The following is a 24,433-nucleotide window of genomic DNA, read 5'->3' on the forward strand; positions in this document are numbered from 1 at the left end:
AGCAGGGTGCCTAAGGCCAAGGATACTTTGCAGGAGTGTCAGGACATTATGCGATCCTTGAAGGAAAATTTGCAAAAGGCACAAAATCAGCAGAAGCAATATGCTGATCAGCAGAGGGTTGAGAGGTCTTTTGAGGTGGGAGATATGGTGTACCTCATGTTACAGCCGTATAGACAGTCCTCTCTCAAGAAGAGTGGAGCAGAGAAATTGAAACCACGCTACTATGGACCATTCAAAGTAATCAGGAGAGTGGGCGAAGTAGCTTATGAGTTGGAGTTGCCTGCAGACAGTAAAGTGCATAATGTGTTCCATGTGTCACGCCTTAAGAAGGCATTGGGTCACAATGTGGTGCCTTCAATAGTATTGTCACCTCTTGATGATGAGGGGAAGCTTATCTTGGTTCTCGAGGCCATACTTGACTCCAGGGAGAGGGTGCTTCGTACGAGGACTATCAGGGAGTATCTAGTGAAGTGGAGGAACCTACCTATCAAGGATGCTACTTGGAAAAATGAGCAGATATTGCAACATCCAGAGCTGAAATTGCTTGAGGACAAGCAATTTTGGGAAGGGCGGACTGTAATGTCCCCTTTCTAGCATTCATAGCATGATGTTGTCATTAGCCTATTTCCCCATAGTCCTATAGGCTAACTAGGACATTAAAGGGGCTTAGAGGCAACTTTGGGCATACTTACTATTTATAGTAAGTCATCTTGGACATGGCCGGACATTCAATCATAGTGGTATGTCGATGGTAATTGTTTAAAATTGACAAGAAGACTTATTTATCATTGATAAGATTTGTTATGCATTGATAAAGCCATTTTATAAAGTTAAATTTAAATATTTAACTTTATTAATGCATAGACTATAGTTTGTGGGAAATATTTAAATTAAAAGAGTTCCCTTTATTTTTATAACACATTGGAGAGATAAGGTACATAAAGGGAGTTATGTTTTATCCCACATTGAGAAAACGAAGGATTGAGCTCTTGTGAGAGCACTATAAAAGAAATGGAAGAGCTTTTTTTTGTATGCTTGGATGAAAATTAATGTTATGTTGTTGGATATTTGATTATTGGGCTTGGAGGACGGAATCCCTCTTTGCTAGCATTCTCTTTGCTGTTGGAAGACACAGTCAGGAGGATCAAGGGTGTTTTCACTTTAGGAAACACACTGGGTTTCATTTGGGGTGTTTGCATAAAGAAATTTACAAGGGTTTGAGGTGCAGATCTGAAGTTAGTTATTGCTATAGTGCCGCATGAACAGTATTTTGCTACAGTCGGCATGAATAGTATTTTGCTACAATACGGCGTGAACAGTGTTGGTATCAAGTTTACTTATTTTTCTGGCTGATTAGAAGTTTGGAGGGCTGGCCGACTACATCTGCAAAATACTAGAGCCACTAATTCCAGGTTTCTTCTGTCAAATTTTGATATTTTGCATAATAATTGTTGAATACAAGTCTGAATAGTTGTTGCAGCCTTTAAGGCAGCTGTAAGTGCACATCTACATTCAAAAATCACCCTTTATTAGCAGATTGAAAGAGTTTCCAGATTTTTCATATACTATTGAATGTGTGCCAAGTGTTTGTGAAAATGTTATGATGTGTATTATGCATTTTAATGTCACTTCATAGTTGTTCGTAAATCTACTCATTGGAAAGCAATTTATTGAGGAAATCAGCTTTATGAGTTTGCATACAAAGTGTTTGACAATATTCCTTAAGTTAAATTTTTGCAAGTCAAAGTTCAAATCAGAGGAGGATATTACAAATATCAACCAAACATGGGTAGAAATTTTGACCAATTCTTGATAGTTTTCTACCAAGAATTGGTCAAAATTTCCACCAATTCTAAAAAAAATTCAATGAAACATTGGTGAAAATTTCAACCAACAATGATAAATCAGAGCTAGCAAAAAATAAAAAATTTTGACAAAAAAAATTACCACGAACGACTTGGTCAAAATTATGACCAACCTACATCAAAATTTCAACCAAAATTCATCAAAATTTGAGTTCAAATTTACTAGTGACTCATCTTGTGATATTACTATTTTTGGTGTGTGATTTAGAACCCACTTTTTCATAAGCATTCATTAGATTCTTTACAATGCTTTTTTCATTTGAATCATCTATCATTCTTAGCCCAAGAATTTTCATGATAGGCCTAAATTTCAATTCCTCATCATTTCAACAATTAATTGGCATTGACCTATAATATTTAATTCTTCAAAGAATAATCTCCACATGTGATTAACTTTTCTTTGACAAGTACACTTGCTAATCTTGTTAGGTATTAACTTCAAAATGTTATTATCAATATGAATCAAATATTTTGGTCTTCTAAATCAAATTCTAGAAGGTGTTATAATCTCTTCCATTCCCTCAATATTTTGAACATCAACATTAGGTTGAGTGTTTTGTGTACCTTGAACTAGAGATGATGTGCCTTGGCAATAAGATGCAAAAGGTGGAATATCAACTACTTGTTATGTTGGTGTTGTGCCCTCAACATGACATGATGGAGTGTGTACACTGTCAGATGTAAAAATAGCATCTCTTCAACATGAGATGATGATATGACTCCAACATTGGAAGATGGTGTAGCTTCATAATTCAATTGTCTTCTTGAGCATAATAGTCTCATTCATTCTCTTTGTCTTTCCAATTCTTCCTCTTTGTTTTTTTGTATCAATGGTTGTTGTTCCTCTTCGAAAGACAATTCTTCATTATTTCTTTGCAATTTTCTTTGTTCACGTAGTAGTTTCATTTTATCTCTTTTAATTGCCAAATCTCTCTCCCTCTCTTCCATTGTTTTAGTTTTTGGTTTCTTTCTTGGCATGGTGATCATTTCTATATGTCAAATTATTCAAACATCTTAATTACTTACAATTTGTAAATTACAAATCATTCCAATACATATACAAATTATAATTATTTTAATGAATACACAATATATATTAAACAATTTGTCAAATTTCTAACCATTTACAAATAACAATTCATTCAAACATACAAATTTCAATGAATTCACTATATAATGAACAACTTATCAAATTATAATCAAAATTATTTCTATATAATAACAAATAATATTTAAAAAATACTGCACTAACCTTTTCTATAGAAAAAATATTCAAAAAGCCTTCAAATAATGTATCAAATGATTGAATTTGGTGTTTTCTAGCTTCAAATAGAATGAAAGAATGTTCAAAAAACCTTCAAATAATGATTGAATATAGTGTTTTCTAACTTCCAACAACATGAAACCCATGTTTTTTGTCAGAACAACAAAATACACAATAGACAAAAAGAAAAATATGGATTAGTAGGGACCCAAACTTTTGTTATGACCATTTTTTGGTGTTTTCATATAGCGTGTGGACACTATAGTTCGTACGCACTATGTGAAAAATAATCTCTCCCTATCCCACCATCCCCCCTAATCTCTCTCCCTACTCTCTCTCTCTCTCTCACTCTCTCTCTTCTCTCTCACTCTCTCTCTCTCTCTCTCTCATTCTCCCTCTCCCACTCCCTCTCCCACTACCTCTCTCTCTCTCTCTCTCTCTCTCTCTCTCTCTCTCTTTCACTATCTATAACTCCCATCCCCTACTCTCTCTCTCTCTAAGGCTACCCACTCTCACTCTCTCTCCTCTCCCATCCCCTACTCTCCCTCTACTCTCTCTTTCACTCTCTCTCCCACTCCCTCTCCCACTGCCTACTCTCTCTCTTTCATTGTCTGGACCTCTCCCATCCCTACTATCTCTCATAGGTTACTCTCTCCTCTCCCATCCCCTATTCTCTCTCGCTCTCTCTCCTCTCCTATCCCCTACTCTCTCTCTCTCTCGCTCTCTCTCCTCTCCCATCCCCTACTCTCCCTCTCTCTTGGGCTACTCTCTCTCTGTCTATCTATCTTCCTCTCCCACTCCCTCTCCCACCACCTACTCTCTCGCTCCCATCCCCTACTCTCTCTCTTTCTCGCTCTTCCTCTACCACACCCTCTCCCACCACCTAGTCTCTCTCAAACTCTCTCTCCCTCTCTACTCTCTCTCTCTCTCTCACACATCGTCTACTCTCACTCTCTCTCCCATCATGTACTCTCCTTTCTCCACCCCCTACTCTCTCTCTCTCACTCTCTCTCTTTCCCATCCCCTACTCTCTCTTACACACATTCCCATTCCCCCTTCTCTCCCTCTCCCACTCCCTCTCCCACCACCTACTCTCTCTCTCTCTCTCTCTCTCTCTCTCACGCTACTCTCTCTCTCTTTCTCCTCTTCAATCCCCTAGTCTCTCTTTCACACACACAGACACACACACACTCTCATCCCTCTCTCTCTCTGTCTCCCTCTCTACTCTCTCTATCCCATATCCTACCCTCTCTCTCTTTCTCTCTCTCCCATCTCCTACTCTCTCTCTACTACCCCCTTCTCTCTCTCTCTCTCTCTCTCTCTCTCTCTCTCTCTCTCTCTCTCTCTCTCTCTCTCTCACTCCCTCTATTTCTCATCCCCTATTCTCTCTCTTACACACACTCCCATCTCCCCTCTCTCTCCCTCCCTCTCTCTCTTTCCCACTCCCTCTCCCACTGCCTACTCTCTCTCTCCCATCCCCAACTCTCTCTCTCTTGGGCTACTCTCTCTCCTCTCCCATCTCCTACTCCCTCTCTTTCACACACACACACACATCCCCCCTCTCTCATCTTTTCCATCCCCTACTCTCTCTCACACACACACTCCCATCCCCCCTCTCTCGCTCTCCCTCTCCTACGCCCTCTCCCACTGCATACTCTCTCTATCTTACTCTCTCTCATTCTCTCTCTCTCCCATCCCCTACACTCTCTCTACCACCCCATACTATCTCTCTCTCACTCCCTCTCTCTCCCATCCCCTTCTCTCTTTGTCTCTCTCTCTCTCACACACACTCTCTCATCCCCCCTTTCTCTCCCTCCCTCTCTCCCTTTCCTAATCCCTCTCCCACCACCTACTCTCTCTCACACTCTCTCTCTCTCATAGGCTACTCTCTCTCTCCTCTCCCATCTCCTACTCTCTCTTTTTCACACACACACTCCCATCACCCCCCTCTCTCTCTGACTCCCTCTCCCATTGCCTACTCTCTCTCTCTCATTCTCCCACCTACTACTCTCTCCCTCCCTCCCTCCCATACTCTCTCTCCTCTCTCATACCCTACTCTCTCTTACACACACTCCCATCCCTCCACCCTCTCTCTCCCTCTCTCCCTCTCCCACTCCCTCTCCCACTGCCTACTCTCTCACACACTCTCTTTGCAATCCCCTACTCTCTCTCTCTCTCTCTCTCTCTCTCTCTCTCTCTCTCTCTCTCTCTCTCTCACACACACACACACACACACACACATCTATCCTTTGTCTCTCCATCTCGCTCTCCTACCGCCTATTCCCTCTGTCTCCCTCTCTACTTCCTCCCTCACTCTCTCTATCTCCCATCCCCTAATCTCTCTCATTCTCCCAACCCCCTCTCTCTCTCTCTCTCTCTCTCTCTCTCTATCTATCTCTCTCTCTCTCTCTCTCTCTCACACACACACACACACACACACCTCCATCCCCCCCCCTCTCTCTCTCTCTATCTCGTTCTCCCTCTCACATTGCCTACTCTCTCTCTATCACTCACATAGTCTCTCTCTCTCTCTCCCATCTGCTACTTTCTCTCTCCCTCTCTCTCCTTTTGCCTACTCTCTCTCTCTCTCCCCCTCTCCCATTCCCTACTCTTACACACATGCACACACTCTCATCCTCTCTCTCTCTCTCTCTCTCTCTCTCTCTATCCCACCCTCTAATCCCCTACTCTCTCTCTCTCTCTCTCTCTCTCTCTATTTTCCCCTCCCTATCCCATCTCCTACTCTCTTCTCATATTCTAATCTCTCTCATTCTCCACCCTCTCTACCTCTCTCCTACCCTCTCTATTGAAATTTAGGTCTTAATAGTGCATGCGCACTAAAGCACATATGCACTATAGCACAAACGTGTTATTTAAAGCTTTACATTCTACCACGCATAAGGCTTGGTTTTGCCTTGGAGACCCAACCCAAAGATTTGGAGTCTCTAAATTGGTTTGAGACATGTTTTGTTGCAAACATACAAAAAATGATTGATTTTTCTTGTGTGCTCTCCTTCAAGTTTCCTCATGGTTGAGCATCAATAAAGTTAGGTTACATGACATTGTAGGTCTCTATATTAGCTATATAACCATATAATTTATTTTTTATTTGAACGACATCAAGCCTTTCAACTATAATTCTTTTGAATGTATGTCTATTTTCTATCAAAAACCAACATGTACTAATTGGGCAATAGATTTTAGCTCATTCATCAAATTTTGCAACAACTTAGTTTTTAAGAAGCTAGACTCCATTCTACACACTTTGAAAAAAAGAAGTTTTGATTTTAGATTAGTTTTCAATCATTTCTAGGGGGAGCACATAGATATTTCATATTTTTGGGATTTGTCCAATTAAAAAATTCCTTAAAAAAAATACACATTATAAAATTACGAAAAAAATCTGGGATAAACTACACAATAATAGGTAAATTTTGACCAGAGTGATTAAAGAATTTCCAAAAGAAAGTTAAAATTTTGGGGGGGGGGGGGGGGGGGGGGCACACTTTGTATTGTGTTATGTTTTTTTTGAATAAATAGTACTCCTTTTTGTGGCCCCCTTTTTTGAGGACCTAAAACTAAACCATTTTGAAAAAAAATTAGTAGATTAGAAACTAGATCCAAAGGACTACTACTTTTGTTTTTGTCATATCTTAAAATTTTGAGCATAACTATCTTCAAATTCTTGTCAACATTTAGATATTGCTTATTTCAGAAAAAAGTTGTCCACTTTTACCCCCCTTTTGGCACCACAACTTGGTGCACTTACCCTAGAATCATCTAATATTCCTTAAATTAAAGAAATTAAATTTGTCAAATTGTTTCATTAAATTTAGGAAAATGATATATTATTAACTAGTGCCTACACCTTTGGAGGGTGAAGGGATAATCCCATAGTCATGTATACTTTTGAGGATTTTTATAGAATCTCCATGTCTACTTCCCTAATCCCATTTCTATATCTCTCTTATTTCTATGTTTATTTTATTTTTTATTCCTCTTTACCATTCACTCCTATGTATCTATATCCAACTACCACCTTATATATATTTATTTCTGCCTCCTTTACTCTTACTATTTCTCTCTCTATCATTATTGTCTTCTTTTTAGATCTCTATTTACAACTATCCCCCACTTTGATATTCAATTACAATCCATCTATCTATACATTGTCTCTATCTATACACTATTGTTACAAGCTAGAGTTGTCGTTGCACCAAAAGATCAACCTGTTAATGCCTAATACAACCACTAGACTTATAGAACATAGGAGGTGGTTAATCCATGTCATGAATCCATAAGGGGAATGCTGATAATTAGTCCAAAAATTTCCCCCTCAATTTTACCCAAGGAGATTAGAACCCTTGACTAAGCTCTAATACCACTTGTTATAAGCTAGAGTTGTCATTGCACCAAAAGATTGACCTGTCAGTGCCTAATACAACCACTATACTTATAGAACCTTGGAGGCAGTTAAGACATGTCACGAGTCTCAAAGGGAAATGCTTGCAGTTAGTCCAATAACTATTTCTACCTATGTTTTCCAATGTATTTTTATCACCACCAATCCTTTTACCTCTCTACCCCTTTTTTTTCTTTAAAATATTCATCATACTCACTTCCCCCTACCCCCTATGCCCCACTCTCTCTCCTTATCTCTCATTATAATTATATATCTTTCTAACTATCATTTCCCAAATGAAATGTATAGCCTATCTATGTAAAATCAATAATTAAAAATTGTCTCTATCTCATCATCCTTATCTCTTCCTCTCATTCTTACTCTAGATTTATATTTCTCTTTATGTTTATATCCATTTGTATCTATTTAATTCATACATTGTTTCTATTATATCTTTCTCATATAGATGTATACACTCTTTTCTCCATCCCTATCTAGATATCTTATCTTACCTCTCCCTTTACCATTCATCTCTCACTATCTATATTCTATTTGATCGATTTCTCTTTGATCTTCTATATCTAGCTATCGATATATTATTTATCACCTCAAGTATCATTATTCTAGAGGAATATGAAAATATATATTTTGAAAGCGCTTTAGATTTTTTTTAGAAAATGCATCTTGTACATGTAGAGTTAGGTTTAAAAACCTTGAGCAACATCCCATCTATGTATGTATGGTGAAAATGTAAAAATTGATCTTTTAAGAAAAGTGTGCATTTTTTTAATGAATGGGTTGTGTCTTATTTCAGTCACATATGCACCCACATATTAAAATATTTATATGTATTCAAACTTGCAATACTTACATATGCATACTATTTTTTGGTATCTATTGTAATTTTAAAACATCATCAAACAACTAATTTAAAATTTATTTTGTAAAGAATCTTTTTTTTTCCTAAAATGACTTTAAGATATAGAGGAAAGGTGTGGTTCAATTAGAAGTAGACATACTTCTTTCTAAATGTTAAATTAATGTGCAGTTGATAATAAAGAATAGTAAATAAATTTACTTAAAGAATGTTAATTATACATAACATTTTCCTCCAGTGTATTTAAAAGATAACCTATACAATGAATAACAACCAGGAGTGCTCTTACCCTACTTTCTCCTCACTTTTCAAAATTGTCCACTCAAAATTCTATTTTAGAATAAATTCTTTACATGCACGTCATCCTTCAATGTTTCCAAATTCTTAGGAGATAAAAAATCAAGAAATCTAATATTCTCCAATGAGAGCCATGATGGAATAGATTTGTGCTCAAACTTAAACCATCGAAGTCACAAAAAACCTCTTGATGGCTCCCCATGTTCTTTGTTAAAATCACTTTTTTGAGCAACAAGAAGTTGCTATCCAACCCCAAGCTTTGATATTCTCATTATCTCCATACTCTCCTTGAAAGGTGGTGGGTAGGCAAAAAACTTGTTATCCTCACTAAGACATATGCTAGTCATTATCTCTCAAAAAAGGTATTCTTCACTATAAAGTGGAAAAATAAAAAAATGTGACTTAAATTTAATTAGGGAAAAACATTTTACTACAAAACAAGTTTTCCATGAAATCATGAAAAGATAGGAGACTTATAATTTCACCTGAATGTGATTCTTTGTCTCTGATACTAGAGTCATAATGGTGACTACATCTTTGCAATCATCCATTTGTTAAGTAGTGCATTAAAATTTCATTTTTGATCAGTAATTTGCACAAACTTCATAATAGTCCACAAAATTGGAAACAAAAAGCGAATTATTAGATTATAAAAGTATGTTTAATCTAGATTTATGAAACTATAGTATGCCATTTAGACTAAAATTATTCTTCAAATTTCTATTTAATTTGTGGTAAATGGCACTAACAACCACTTTTTACATTTCTTTTTAGGTTTTCTCTCTCTATTGTTTGACAATTCTAGGATATCATAACATTCTGACCACAATCCTCAATAAGCCAAGGGGAAAAGAGATAGACATTTATCTTTCATAAAGGAAAAATCAAATGGAATATAATAACAAAGTCAAGAGGCAATGGGTGGTGGTCATATCATTACCAATAATGCCTTTCCTCTTCTTATCAAAATGGGCCATAAACCATTTTTCTTAAGTTTTTCTATGTGTTGTTGAAAGAACTTAGACCACTACCTAGGAAGAATATTAGAAAATTGAAAAAGAAAGCACTAAAAGAAGTTCCATAACAAGCTTAAAAGATTCATAACACCAATCAAAATGGTAATTGGAAAGATTGCCCGTGTAAAATGGGATCCATGTCAGCAATCTCCCTAAAAATAAAAGAAGTCATAGAGAGTCAAGGTCAATATGCACATTTACTAGTCAACATTAGTGTTTAATTACCATTAAATCTGAAAGAAATACATATATTTGTACAAGTATGAAGATAAGAGATGAAATGAAAAGTTCTCTAAGAAACCATAACCAGTTACTAGAATATCAACATCATCTAAACCTATCTTCCAAGTTGATAGGGACTCCATAACATTTCCAAGAACATGAGAGTGAGAATATTGCAAGAGATCTTTACCACCCTACCATGAAGCTGTTAAGCTGCCCTAGAATCTCTCCTGACATGAAAGATATCCATCTTGGGAATAAGGGAGCCTAACCAAGAAAAAATTAAAGGAGTAATGGAATTGCGAGGCAAACGAATCATCTACTCCAACAATGTAATAATATCACATCAAATACTCAACTTCCTCTTAAGAAAGGATAACCATATCATAACTCTTATTGAAAGACATTGTGCAAACAAGATGCATTTAAAGGCAACATAAACACCATTCTTTTCATTGAATGAAGTTAATTAAGAATTAGATTCTACTTTAAATTTGCAAATATGAAATATTCTAGAACATGATACATGCAACATAAATTAATTATATTCACGTTTCCAAGAATCTTCCTTGATAAATTTATCTATTAGCATAGTATCTACTATACCGTTATTCTTTTTTAATGTTTTAAGAAATCTTAAATATTTCTCAGTGAATTAAAAGTAACTTAATTATTTTTGTCACATTATAAAATAATCATAAAACATCACTTTATTCAAACAGAAAGAAATAATGGAATGCACTACCACGAAACAATCATAGAAGTAAATTCAATAAGTGGATCAAGGACATCATTCACAACCATATCCCAATAAAAAAATATAACATAAATTTAAGAAATAAATTAAAATAGCTTCCTTTATTTTTCAAAAAGTTATATATCACATTGAAATTTTAGAGTCTAATTTATTCATAAATTATTTATATAAAATTAAGTAAACTATACACTTCTTTGCTACTCATTAGCACTACATTTGATGGAGTAAATAATAATTAGAAAATGCCCACCAATATTCTACCTAAGATGATATATTTTGGGTGTCCTATTGTAATTAACAATAAAACATATTTTGGTACTGTGTCCATTGACCACACATTTTTACACATTTTTTTCAATCATATAGTATAGTACAATATGCAACAATTGAATAGATCAAATTTTATTAGGTTTGTGATCACAACATTTAAATTAATTTTTAAAGAGTTGTAATTTGTAAGGAAATATGCCCTTAAGCTCCTATTAAACCAACCTATTATAGTTAAAATGAAGTACTAACTTGATCATTTGATGAAATGAGTCAAAATAATAACTAGCATTACCATTTGATCATATAATAATGAAGTAAAAAAATGCTTAACCTATTATATTACAAGTCATTAATTCTATATGTGTGTGTTAAATTCATGAGTTAGAAAAAGGTGTTGCCTATAATTCAATTCTAGAAAATAACTCAAAAATTATAGACTCATATCACAAATTATACTTCTATTGATAAATATATAGAATAAAATGAACATAACTGAAATAACCACCCATACATATACCCAACAATAATAGTGATTCTCATTTCAAATTTAGAACAATTCATTTTGTTATATATATAATTAAAAATTATATTACTATTTTACATGATATTTGATCAACCTTAAATGTATTATCAAGTTCTCCAAAGGTGGAATCTATTCTTGGATTCTCAAACAAAATAAATTAGGTTCTAGAAAAACAAAAACAAGTAAAAAAAATTACTTCTACCTATGCAAAACAAAGCAGCCAATTTGACATATCATGAGGAAAGGTAATTACATTAGGAATCAATTCCTAATTAGATCCTATTCTAAAAAGACAAGAGCCCAGGAAAGATGAAAATGATATCAATAAACTATATAATCATGAACAAGGCTATAGGAGCCTATATGCAATGTGAATCAAGGGCAAGATTTGCATGTCCCAATGAAGAGATTGATATGGAAAGTAAATTTTCTATCTCTAAGCAAGGAATGTTGCAATCATTTTCTACATAAGAATGGGCTAAAGACGAAATAAAATAAAACAATCAGATGATTTCAATGGAAACAATACTCATAAGAAATAAGAAAAACAAATGATACAATAGGTTTTAATTCTTTCAAATTAATTTAACTTACTAAAAAATCTTGTAGTTTCCTAATAATTTTTTTTTTTACTTTGTACGAGAAGTAAAGTTTCCAAATTTTCTAAATTCCCAACTTTTATGCAACTATCTCTAATCTATGGGACAACAAAAATATCACTCTCCCATAGGGAAATGAGGGAGGTGGGATAAAGGGAAGGAGAAGGAGGTGGTGGAGTCAAAGGATGAGGGGAGAGGGGGTAGGAGGAGGTCAAGGAGGTTAGCAAAATCTAATGCTAAAAGGAAGTTGAAGAAGGGAGACTCACAGGAGGAGGAGTCAGATTCAAAGGATTCAAGTTGCCCCAAACAAAGGATGAAAGAAAAAGTTGTTAACTTTGGGGTGGGAGGTATAGAAGAGGTGGAGGAGGAAGCTTCATACTCCTCTAGGTCAGATTTAGGTGATGGAAAGGAGAATAAGGATCTCTCACAAGTTTTGGCAATAGTTGAGTTCGGGTGTGTGGACCAAACAAAGGATCAGTTCCCTAATATGGTGGATAGGATGCCTTCTCCCATAATGATCTCCTCCCCTATTAAGGTTATTTCTGAAAATGCTACTAACCACCTATTTGTGTAGGATACCGCTAAGACTGGTACTGATGATCATCTGGGTGGTTTGCATAAGGCTACTAATGAGGCATGGGAGAGAATTCATGCGCTAGAGGAGAGAATGCACCTACTAACCAAGTTCATGGTAAAAGTGACACATGTAGCTACTACCAATATGTGCCTTCTCAAGGATGCTGAAGGGGACCTATCTAAGGAGGACTCTAAGATGTTATTTGACTTCTTGGCAGAAGACTAGGCAAACAACCTCTTGGGAATGTAAGAGGCCAAGAAATCTTAAGTGCTCCCTCCTTTTTCTTTTTATGTTGTTAATTTGTTGGTTACTAGACTTATTAGTTTGCAAGGTTGTTATGACTTTGTTAATATTTTTCTTTAGTCCATTAAGTTGTATAATAGGCATTTTATTAAAGCCTGCTAATACTCTCTTAATTATGGTAGAAAACTTTGTTTTGGTGTCTAGCTGCAATAGGGGTAAGTTTAGTTTTGATGGTATTCCACTGGTAGTTGACAATTTTTTTGTTATGGGCCAGGCCCCTTGTTTTGGCTGCTATTAATTCAAAAACAAAAATATTGCTTTGTTTGGCATATCTAAAAATTGGATTGTGACAATAATATAATTATTATTGTTCTATAGTTTTTAATTATTTAAAATTATTAAAAAATGAACTGTTAAATAAAACTGTAGTAGTTTTATTATAAAACTTATTATTCATATACTTAAGTTAGATTTATTAGATTTGCAAAATCTACATTGTTGACTATAACTGGTTTTTATATTTAGCTATCAAATATTTTTGATTGGTTAATTTTACACTTTAATATTTCATTTCTTATTTAAAAAAATTAAATTAATTCAAATATAATGATAAAAATAAGACAAAACTATAAAATATTCTATTCAGTTTTATCAAAGATAAGTTCTTATACACCACAACTTAAACATAGTTAAATGTTAATTGTAATATTAAAATTTAACTTACTATAAAACAAAACTCCCACTTATTAAAAAAATTAATTTAATTAATATTAACAAGCTATAAATTATTCTTTATAATATAAACTAGTATAGCTATCTTAAATAAATCTATCTAAAGAAATGCCAATAGATATCTACTACAAAATCATTATAATTTAATTTACTATGACTAAAATTATTTATATTTCCTTTATCTCCATTTATTTATTTTTTATTTAGTTTTTTATTATAATTTAAACAAATATTTTATGTGGTATTTACTAATTTTTTTTAAAAAGTATATTATATTTATAATAAGATTCAAATTTTGACATGTAGATGATTGCCAAATTTAACCTAAAAGAATAAAAGTTAACATTAAGATGCTCACACCATCCCATTCCACCCATTCTACTATTGTAGAATGCCTATCAATATTAACAAGCTGTCGTGAGAAAGACTTTGACCATAGTCTATTGAATACCTCTTATAAAATAGTGGTGTTCATTAAAATTTATTTATTAGCAAAAGGGCTCTGAAAAAAATCTACTCCTCTTCCATTGTTGATCTTTTAAGTATATCTCTTGTCAAATAATCGTGCCTCTCCTTTCTCAATTTTGATAGGTAGATTTAAGTTCACAAGTATTCTCTTTTCTTCTAGTTATTTAACAATTAACCCTAGTAGAAAGAATTCAACATTATGGTATTATGGTATTCTGGTTATGGAATTCTTGTTATTGTAGATAGAAAAGACATGGAGTACAAAAACCCTGGTTTGGCTCTTTATATGTTGTTAGTAGTGATGTTATCAGTGTTGATGAATGTAAAGGAAGACCTAATGCGAATGCTAGTGGGGAACTTTTGGTGCAATAGTGGGAGATGTTGTATCATCTACAACTACTGTGGAAGTACTTCATATTACTTTGCATCTGGAAATTGTCTTGCTCAATGATGGCCTAATGCCATTTTACCTTTTAATCACTCTTCATGTCTCAATGTGACATCCCACCACAACCATACATCACCATCTCATTAGAAACATATCATGTTGGTTGAAGGCTATCAAGGTGTAGCAATTGGATAATCTTTAATTATGAAGGTAGAGTCATATTGAGAGCTTTAATCATCATTTACTTTCAACAATTTGAGCTAGTCCCTTTTTTTAATAGTATGGTAGCTTTAGTAGATCGTACTGGACTTCCATTAAGGAACCTAATGAATATATAGTATTGAAAAATTTATAAATAAAATTAAAACTATAAATTATTTATCTCTATTGCCTAGGTTAAATTTGGATAAGGATCTTTTAGGTGGATGGTGCAAAGCTTAAATACCATCTTATGTTTACAAAGACATTCATATATTCATGTACTCCAAAAAAACAACAAAGGCTACCATGTAGACTATGAAAATTAATGCTATTGCAGTCATTGATTATTAATCTCCTATCATAAATGATTATTAAACTGCTGAAAATAAATTCACAGCTAATATCAAAAAATAACATAAGTGCAACTTCACCAATAAAATATAGAAAGAAATTCAGAAAACAAAGAAAACAATATTTTTGGACAAATTCTCCCTAGAAAAACCCCTAAGGGAAAACCAATTCTACAGATAAGAAATTATATTAACTTCAGAAAATCAAGAGATACAAAATTCCTTACCTCTCATTGGCAGAATTCAAACAACCTCCTAATTTCTCTTGTTGATATTCCCCACTACTATCCCCAATGCTATCATTGTGCCCTTGCTAACACTACAAGATTATTTTCTATCACTACAAACTCATTTGCTAACATTGCAAATGCTTCTACAACTCTTTTTGTTCTCTATTTTGTTCTGTTCTATTCTCCAAATGCCTCCCTTGACCCCATTTTATACTACTTAACCAAGAGATTTCTAGTTGCTTCTTGATCAAGACAACTCAATCAAGAAGTTTCTAGTTGCTTCTTGATTAAAACAACCTAACCAATAGGTTACTAGTGGCTTCTAGAAGGAGTCAATTAAATAACAAATATTTGTCGTATCTCTAACAACTATTTGTCAATTAATCAAAAATGGATGAATAGTTATCTAAGCTAACTAAAACTAACACAAACACCAACTATTAAAGACCTATGACATAGAAGAGGCCAACAATAGGACTACCATTTGCATGATATCAAATAAATGGGATATTGTGATCTTCTACCAAACTTAATGAATGAGATATTCCAATGGACGTTACATGGAATGAGAAACTCATGTAGTATGAAAAACAATGAGGTGCTTTTATGTAGAGTTGTTCTCTAGGATGAGATAGTTGGAAAGGCAGCTACTATTGTGTGGGATCTAGATCTTTATTAATTGTGTTTAGAGCTAGCATCCTATAATTTTATGGCCTATAAATAATAGGTGGATATGAACCTTAAAATTCTATAAACACACTAATTTACATGCTGCTATGAATATTGTTGATGTTAAGTACTTTTAAAAAAAATAAAAGTTTTAATTTTGTTTTAATGTATTTTGGATAGTTAAAATGAAAGGTAGAGAGAGACAAGGAATGACTGAGGAGTGTGGAATCTTACTTTAGGTGGTGGGTGTAGCTCAGTATGCTCATCAAATCAACACCCGTCTTTAGCTAGAAAAGATTATATGAGGGAAATGATGTATATCTTAATGTATCAATATATTTTGTTTAGGTTAATTTGGGTGTCGGCTATTTTCTATATAAAATGTTCTAAAAATTAAAAAATTCTTCAATTTTCTGAAAATATAGTGTTTTTTTCTCAATTTTTAAATTGTTTTCTATTACAAAACATACATATCATAAACAACAAGTGCTTTAGAAAAATCTATTGTGATTTTTATTTTTCCAATTTAAATCAAAGGTGCATTTTGTCTAAAGCAATGTCCAATTATTGGTAGGTTTTAACAAATTGTGTGCTTGAATTGAGGTATAAGCGTTGTTGATATTAAATTTTTTAAATAATAATTTTGTTCAATAGACACTAAATTTTTTATGAGCAATCCCACCTCATTTTCAATAAGTATGTCAAAGAGGTGCAAGATGTTATAGTTTATCATTTATAAGCATATAATCATTGATTGAAATGATATGTCTAAATTAAATATTTTCTTTTTCAATAGGTGGAGTGGGAGAGATTTGATAGCTATAAATAGAAAGAGGGAGAGATAGAGAGAAAGAGAGAAAGGAGCTTAGCAAATAGATACAGATATGAACATTGAGTTGTAAAAGAAGCATATGGAGAGAAAGAAAGGAAGAGATAAAGTAAGATAAAAGAGATAGATAAGGAGTAATGGAAGAAAAAAGTATATAGATAGGGAGAGTATGAGAGAGGGAGAAATGTATAAAGAGAAACTCTATGGATCTAATCTAACTATCATGTGTGTGTGTGTGTGTGTGTGTGTGTGTGTGTGAGAGAGAGAGAGAGAGAGAGAGAGAGAGAGAGAGAGAGAGAGAGAGAGATTCAAATTAACTATGCACCAGCTTTAGAGAGCACTACAATACCATGTCCAAAATATTCTATTTATTGTAAAATTAACAAATAATGTACATTCAAAGAAGTAGATACAACATTTACAAGCGATGGGTGAAGAAAATACATGCACTTGCTATTAATATTATTTCTAGAAATATCATTTTTATGTGTCAATAGTGGTAGTTGGATGTAATAATAAATTTTCTTCAGCATCCCCCTAAAATTGGTTGCACTATTATATACTAGTTACTTCAATATTCCCCTCATAATCTAGAATAGATGGGTCCATCCTAAAGACTTGTTAGGTACTAATTTTTTAATTTATTATTCATTTAATACAATGGTTGGAATTCACTAGAGTCCTCCTTAAATGAAAACCATAAGACAGTAGTATGAATTCTCATAAGCCTAAAAGATGTCTTAGAGATACAATCTTAGTTTCACATAGTGCCTTGGTTAATATATCAACAATCTATTATTTTATTGGAATATTACAGATGAGTCACTACTTGTTGGATGGGTTTCCTAATATAATGATGATAGACTCAATATATTTTTTCTAAGCATTAAACACTAAATTCTTGGACAATGAGATTATAGTTTGATCATCACATTGAACTATAGAAGGTCCTGATAGAATAACCATATCCATGTTATTTATTTCGGTGCTTCATTTGCAGTAGTATATACACCCTCTATAGAGGATAAGAGCAATATTTTATTGCACTAAGCAATGGGACTTAAACCAAGAATATAGGCAACATATCCTATCATTGATTTACAATCATCTTGCCTAGTTTGAATATGAATAAATAATAAGTGAAAGATCTCCATGAGATGAAAAATGGATGCTTACTGTTAAATTCCCTTGCACATATCTTAGTTTTATTTTGGCTACTATCCAATGGGTCACCTTAGGGGAAGTAAAAAAATTAGAAATCACACTAGCTACAAAGAAAATATTTAGTTAAGTGGACTACCAACCGATTAACTCTATAAGGTAGGATTAACAACTTCACTTTCCATGTCCTTTCTTAACTTCAATCATGGAGAAGCTAAGGTAGACACACTCTTATATTCTTCAATTATATTTTTAAAAACAATTCTAGATCATAGAGTGAGGAATGGACTATGTAAAAGTGGAACTAACAACTTCACTATCTTATTATAGCTTGTGTAAAATATTTTTTTATAAGGATGCCTTTGAATTTTGGAAAAGCAAGAAATGTTTATTTATTTATTGTAATTTAAATTAGATAGTTTATGACAATTCAACTATGTGAAACAATAGCTGACCTTTAAAGTGTTCCTTAAAATTCATTGTTTTAATTCACCATATACTAATAGGAATAATCTTTTTAAAATATTGTATTTAGGAAAAGGACTAGATTGTTTTACTAAGAGATACTAAATGATTGGTATAGTGTTAATTTGTTCCAAACAAGGAAGCACATTTATGATTGTTTAAAAATTCGTACACTAATGAGATAATCCCACATTATTTAACAATGAATGTATTACTATAATATGCTTTAGTGGTGGATAATTATAATTAATATTTTTCTAATTTAATATTTAACCTAAAATAAATTTTAATTATTTACAATAAAAATATAATTTATTTTTAAACAAGAACCCATAACACAATGATAAATTGTGAGCCTATTATCAAAGAAAGATAAAAAAACCTATTTAATTTTAATTTTAAACAAATATTATTAAATAAAATTCTATGAAAATATAGCTTTATATTATTATAGATTGAGACAAGTTAACCTCAAAAGCTTCAATCAATAAGAAATTCGTTTGCTAGATACACTAATACTTCATTTCATCGTAGGCTTACTCACATCCTCACATAATGGAAGCCATTTTCGCAAGTCTTTAGCTTTAATTTATCAGAATTTCTGTACTGGACTTAAAAACCATACCGCTTCCATATTTCATATTCAGATCTTGATCTTTTTACAATAGAAACATCTCATACAAATGAAGCAAGTCATTAAAACAACTTTTAATTGAAATAGCCCCCCAAATCTACGCATGAATCTACCTCACTTTCCCTATTTGCTTAATGCTCCTATGCATACCAAAATATGGTCAGTAATTATGATGTGGGCCATCTCGTCTATTTGGGCCTGGAGGTTTCATACTCATAACAGCAACCCGGATCACAAATAAACAGCCAAGGTTTAGATTAACAGAGTCTTTATAAAACATAAAATAAAAAGTGTTTAACGATGTTGATTTCACTAGATGAAAGCATGCAAGATTATGTGTAAAAAGAAATTAAAAATTTGATATAGAAGGGTCATAATTGAATCGCCCACTTAAAGTGCAAGTATGTTGTCAATTGTTCGCGATAGATCATTTCTACATGAAATTTGATATACTGACTGTAATGATGATATTGATAAAATGATTTGCTTATCAAAATGGAAAAGTTATAGGAGTTCAAATCCGGAACTTATTCTTTTCTAGACGTAATGGTTAGAAATACAAGATGAAATCAGAAATATTCACCACAATTTTAAAGTTGAAAAACAAATGGTATAAACCATTAATCCCGTTAGTCACTAACAAAGGCCCGATCGTACAAAAGAACTGCGTCACGATAACAAATATGTATGTCTTATAATGTGGGAAGATCGATGCTTACACTAGAAATATTTGGGTTTCTCCTTTCATGGGACCACCTTTTGGTGCATTAATATTAAAGTCACTGATAGTATTCTCCACCAGATGGACGTCCTCTGAGAGATTGCACAAAAAAATCAAATAAGTGGGCTTCGAAAAGAAAATAAACACCATTTCAATTAAGACAATCCATTGCATCAACATCACAACAAAACAACAGATACCCAATTGCACATTTTCCCTTCCTTCTAAGCTGTAAGCAACTTGATCATTGTGAAATGTATGTGCAAATCTGTTGTGGAAAACAGTGACATATTTACTCAAAGCCCTTTGATGGGCACTAGTGAATTTTGGCATATCCAGAGTCTCGGTGTTGCTTCTCATTATTTGGCTCATCTTTGAAGGGAAATGAGAAAGCTATTTGAGATCCGGATGTACAAATTATATCCAATGACATTTTGAACAATTTTTAATAAGTAAATACAAATACATTTTACTATATCATAAAAGGGGAAGCACAGATATATGTGGAAAAACTTTTCTAGTTAAAAACCTGATTCTTTAAAGTTACAATATATTTTCAATTTTCACATAGAGATTTACATCTTGCTCCATTCTAAAAAAAATCTGGCAGCATAACTGTGTGTAAAGAACTTGTCATCTCTTTTTGAAATATCTTCAGCAATTCATTGTATTTATAAAATTTCCATAAAAAATGAAACTGTTTGTGAAACATTTATTTACAACTTATTTAAAAACTTTCTTTACGCACAACTATTACATAAAAACAAAACAAACAAAATAAAGTCCAAAAAACAAACTTTATTTGTTTTGCTCAAAAGTCTATTCATATGAAAGATTTGATCTTATTTATGATCTTCTAAAAATGTATAAATAAAAAACTAATAAGTAATGATAACATTGAATGGCCATATCCCAACAATCTTCACCCACCTTTCTTCTCCTATTCTTTTTCTCATTATTTGTGAAATTTCTTCTAACATTCCATTATGCATTAAAGATTGCAAGTCTGCACGTATTAAGACCTCACTAACAATAGAAAAAGCTAAACAAGTTAGAGGTTTCATATTGAAAGATATGTAATCACTATTTACAAAAAAACTTAACCCAACTGAAGGTATGATTAAGCCTGAATGCCCATAAAATTCCAACATAGACATTGCTCAAAATTTGCCAATTAAATTAAAAAATATTTTAAAATTGTATCTTAAATTTATATTTAATTAAAAATTATTATTTTCATGCTAGCATATACATTGCCTTACCTAATATAACTTCATTTTAGTCACCCACATTGGCTTGAGTAGAAGATGAATTTTGGCTAAGTTAACTAGTGACTGTAAAGCTCGAACCAAGTAGACTAGTGACTCTCAAAAGTTTGGAAACTAGAACAAAAGTTCTCTTTGCTTTTACAAAAAGCAATTTAGTTTAGAGATCCCAATGAAGTATAAGATTGTATCAAGTTGTAATTTTAACAAAATATTTTTCTTTAGTGTCCATTTGGCAATGGGAATACAAGTGGAATAGGCATATGTATATTCTTAAAGTTTTGAATTCTTCGTTTGGATGCACCAAATTAGAATTGGAATAGGAATAAAATTGGAATATGTATTCCAAGTTTGGCCCAAAAATGAACATTTTCTATTCCACCTAAATCAGTGGAATTGGAATACGTATTCCTATTCCAATTTTTTTAATTTTAGAAAACATAAATTTTTGAGTCCATAAATTCTGCATCAAATTCTGGGTGAACCAAACAAGAATAGGAATATGTAACCCCATTTTCTATTCAAGGATAAGTATTCCTATTCCCATTTTTATATTCCCACATACAAACAGACCCTTAGGGTATTAGTATGTATGATTGAACAAATATTTTACTTTAATGTGTTGTGTATGCTAGGATGTCAATGGACTAGTGCACTTATTAGTACTTGCCCATAGGCTAATTAGTACTTGCCGATAGGCTAAGTATTATTACATCACTTTTTTAGTTCTTCAACTTAATTATTGATTAAAACTCTCTATTTTCACCAATTAAAATCAATTTATTTGGAATTTTTTTTTTATAAAATTAATATATTGTATAGTGAAGATGCAAATTTTTTATGTTTACAAATAATCAAAATTAATTTATAACTATCTTACTAGCTACAACATTTCGAGTCTTATATAGCTTTTTACAAAACACCATAACAATAAATAGACACTTTTATCCTATCATATTTATGAAATTGGTGCAATAATTTGCTCAATATTATGTACATTTAGATATAACACTAACAATTAAATTATAATACAATATTATAAACTATATATAATTTAAATAATTATTACTATATAAAAAGTAATATTATAATATAATAGTATATCATATAAAGGGTTAATAATGATATATAATTTAAAAAATACAACACTAAACTACAATTAAGATTATTGAATAATACAACTAAAATATGGATTATGATTTAAAAGATTGCATAAATATTTTCAAATTTATATTTTGGCTGATAAAATTTTAACTTTCTATTTAATTATCATCACAATTATCAAATTATAAATTTATATGTACAATTAAAACTATAATTAACTAGAAAAAAAGACAAGTACTTAGCCACATCACTTGTTTTCATAATAGATGAGTTGGACTAGTTTTATAGGGTCTCATTTTAATGATCATTTATTCTTTGTTATTTCAATTTCTTAAGTTTTGAAAAAATTAAAATTAAAATTATTAACAAAGATTTAGTAATAAATTTCACATATATTAATAGTTATCTATTTTACTAGTTCAAATTAGAGTTGTATTGGTAAAATCCTAAGTTTTAGAGGTGAAAATACATAGGTTTGTAGAGGAATAATTTTTTAGGTGGTTAAATCATACAACAATTAATATCTTTAAATAAATATTGAACTATACATCCAAATGACTACTTTTTAATCTTTGTATACATCATAAATTTTGAAATATTTGTCTTAGCTACTTGAATAAAAATTGTACCTTTAAAATTAAGAATTAGGAAAATTTCAACTTTTATAACTAAAAGAGGGGTAAAATATATTTAAGACAAGAAGGGTAAGAGAAGAGGGGTAGATACCTTTCATTGTCCACTATTTGATCTAGCAAAGAAACCATTTTGGAAGGAAGTTGTCTTTTATCTACAACATTCCATCCATAAACTTGACCATAAGCCTATTTGGCTAAACAATTCTAAAGAATCTATCTAATAATTAATTGTAAGTGTCAAACAACACCATCCAACTATTGTCCACTAAGAAAAACAACCCATGAATCAAGCTCGCAAATGATTCTTCCTTCCTCAACAACACATAGGATGGCTAGAGTCGGCATAAGATTACTTATTTAAAATCCTTCATAATTGACTATATATAGAACTATAGAACTATCAGGATGAATCTAGTAATACCTGAGTGACCAAGATTCCTACAACAAGATTAAAAAAGGTTTCAACCTTGTTAATAATAAGACACCCAAAATTATTATAAGAATTTAAAAGATTTTAGCCTTCTCAATAGCACAATCAAAATAAATAGTAACAAACATTCTCCTACTAAACATAAAAGAGAAAACATGACAACATTTCAACCAACTTTAAAGCTAAAATGAGTCTTAAAAAATGATATTTATTTTAAAAATAAAGTGATTGCATTAAAAAAAAAATAAAACATGTAAAGAGTGAGATGTGCATACAAAATTCAAAATTCAAATGGGAATAAAGGAATTTAAGAAGACACGAAAGTGGATTTGAAGAATGCAGTAAAGAATGAGGAATTGATTGTGCAAAAACTAACCAGCTCCCCATGTATGTTATTATATCATTTGGTAAATACTCTTGTTACTCTGTTTTATTAAGGCGGAGACTAAAGTTTTCACATGCCTCTTCTTCTATTAATCATGCTTTGGAAATTGTGCAGCAATCTTTTAACCTATGGTCATTTGAAATATTTCTATTAAAACATAATTTTTTGTATTTTATAAAATTTTGTGATTGGTCACCACTATTTTTTCTAGTAATCCTTTTCATTTATAAGTTAACAAATTTGGTAAAAATTGTTAACGGTCCACTTGTCTGAGGCCATAGGGCACATGTATTTCGCATGTAGTTTTACATTTTGCATGTATGCTTGCTAGTCTTTGGGTCATTTTCAACATAAGCCTAGGTCATCCAAACTTTAGGCAGGGGTGGCTTTAGGCAACCTTGGCAATCAGCCAACACTCCAATCCAAAATAGATGTACTAGTGCTATGATCTTTGTCTGCAATCTTCTGAGCTTTTGTGATGCATCTCTAGAACTATGCGACCAATAAAACAAGTGAAGGAAAAGCCTTGGTTCACTCTTTCAATGCTTTCATGAACTCCTCCATGAAGAAAATGTTTTCTAAATTATCTTTGTATTCTGATTAGATGTTTTCGAGATACTATTCTTGTCTCTGTAACTGGTAGGAATTATTTTTTCATTCTCTGCCTATAGTTTATTTCAATCAAATATGAAAATTTGTGCTCTAGTGATCACTTGATAAGATTTGTAAGATATGGCCATCGGTACCTTGTTTTCCTTCTTAAAAACTATCCTACTATGGTGCAAAATTTGGAAAATCAGAAGGTTTATGCTAGGCTCCACCGATAATTTCATGAAATGAAAAAACTTCCCTCC

Source organism: Cupressus sempervirens, chromosome 10 (assembly GCF_028749045.1).
Source record: "Cupressus sempervirens isolate cs-2001-9-10 chromosome 10, ASM2874904v1, whole genome shotgun sequence".
Lineage (NCBI taxonomy): Eukaryota > Viridiplantae > Streptophyta > Pinopsida > Cupressales > Cupressaceae > Cupressus > Cupressus sempervirens.